The sequence below is a fragment of the Cricetulus griseus genome, chromosome X (genome assembly GCF_003668045.3).
Source record: "Cricetulus griseus strain 17A/GY chromosome X, alternate assembly CriGri-PICRH-1.0, whole genome shotgun sequence".
NCBI classification, from domain to species: Eukaryota; Metazoa; Chordata; class Mammalia; order Rodentia; family Cricetidae; genus Cricetulus; species Cricetulus griseus.
The window spans coordinates 53,025,713-53,027,747 of record NC_048604.1 but is presented as its reverse complement, the minus strand read 5'-3'; the positions used below and the strand labels follow the sequence as shown (position 1 = coordinate 53,027,747).

The 2,035-nt window shown below is 40.1% G+C and overlaps 1 pseudogene; it reads left to right on the top strand.

The window, feature by feature from the left end:
* The first annotated feature begins 318 nt into the window (after positions 1–318).
* On the top strand, positions 319–1,180 carry LOC113837695 (annotated as a pseudogene).
* The last annotated feature ends 855 nt before the right edge of the window (positions 1,181–2,035 follow it).

Below are 2,035 nucleotides of genomic sequence, written 5' to 3'. Positions count from 1 at the left end.
TGAAATACTCTGATGTGAAATTGGGTGAACATTTTAATCAGGCAATAGAAGAATGATCTGTGAGGCCGGGGGTTGGTGGCACACGCCTTTAATCCCAGCACTCGGGAGGCAGAGGCAGGGGGATCTCTGTGAGTTCGAGGCCAGCCTGGTCTCCAGAGCGAGTGCCAGGATAGGCTCCAAAGCTACACAGAGAAACCCTGTCTCGAACGCCCCCCCAAAAAAGAATGATCTGTGGAAAAGCACACAGAACAGAGCCCAACAGATACTTAAGGGGTCATCAATTTTCAATGGGGTTCTCATTCCTGAAGAGCTAAGTATATGAGACTGTCATATGATACCAAACCTGAAATAATTCTGCAACTTCTGCTTAAAGAATGGCAAAATGAGTTACCCAAACTTGTTATTTCTGTATCTGGAGGCATGCAGAAATTTGAGCTTCATCCAAGAATCACGCAGTTACTTGGAAAGGGTCTTATTAAAGCTGCAGTTACAACAGGAGCATGAATTTTAACTGGATGAGTAAACACAGGTGTGGCAAAACATGTTGATGACGCCCTCAAAGAACATGCTTCCAGATCATTTCAAAAGATTTGCAGTAATGGAATAGCTCCATGGGGAATAATGGAAAACTGAAATGATCTTGTAAGGAGAGATGTGGTTGCTCCTTATCAAACCCCATTGAGTCCCCTGAAAATTTTAAATGTTCTGAATCATCTCCTCTCCCATTTCATCTTGGTGGATGATGGCAATTTTGAAAAGTATGAGGCAGAAGTCAAAATGAGAAGAGAACTTGAAAAACCAGTAGTCAGCAAAGAATTCATGCTAGAATTGGTCAAGGTGTTTTTGTAGTGGCTTTGATATGAAGGCAGGCCAAATGTCATCCTTACAGTACTAGAGTATCTTCAGGAAAGCACCCCTGTTCCAGTTATTGTGTATGAAGGGACAGACAGCTACAGATTTACTAGCATATATCCATAAGCATACAGAAGAAGGAGGGAATCTTCCTGATGCAGTGGATCCTGATATTATATCAGTGAATCAAAAACAAGGAGCTTACACTGTTTTCCACATTGGATCAGAGGAACATCAAGATATAGATATGGCAATACTTACTGCACTGCTAAAATGTGCTAATGCATCTGCAGTTGACCAGCTAATCCTTACATTGGCATGGGACTGAGTTGATATTGCCAAAAAATCATGTATTTGTGTGTGGACAGCAGTCGCTGGTTGGATCCTTGGAACAAGCTATGCTTGATGCTCTTGTAATGGATAGAATTTCTTTTTTAAAACTTCTTATTGAAAATGGAGTAAGCATGTGTAAATTCCTTACCATTCCCAGACTGGAAGAACTTTATAACACTAAACAAGGTCCAACTAATCCCATACTGTTCAATCTCATTTGAGATGTCAAAGAGGGTAATTTTGCTCCAGGATACAAGCTCATTCTAATTGATATTTGGCTTGTGATTGAATACCTCATGGGAGGAACCTACAGATGCACATACACAGGAAAACATTTTCAATCAATATGTAATAGTCTTGGAGGGAATAACTGGAGGTTGGGTCAAAATACATCCAGCAGCACACCTCAGTTGTGAAAGAATCATGAAACTTTTGGCAACAGAGCTGATAAAAAAGGAAAAAAGAGACACAATCATTTCATTAAAACAGCCCAACACTACAGACCAAAGATTGATAAGACTATGGAAGAAGGGAAGAAGAAAAGAACCTAAGATGAAATGTAGATATTGACTATCGAGAGACCAAGCACTTTCCTTATCCTCTTAATGAATTATTAATTTGGGCTTGCTTTATGAAGAGGCCGGTCATGACCCACTTTCTATGTCAGCATGGTGAAGAATCAATGGCTAAAGTGTTAGTTGCCTATAAGATCTATCATTCAATGGCTTATGAAGCAAAGCAGACTGACCTGGTATATGATACTTCAGAGGAACTGTAACAGTATTCCAATGATTTTGGCCAACTGGCAGTTGAATTACTGGAATAATCCTTCAGGCAAGATGAAACCATA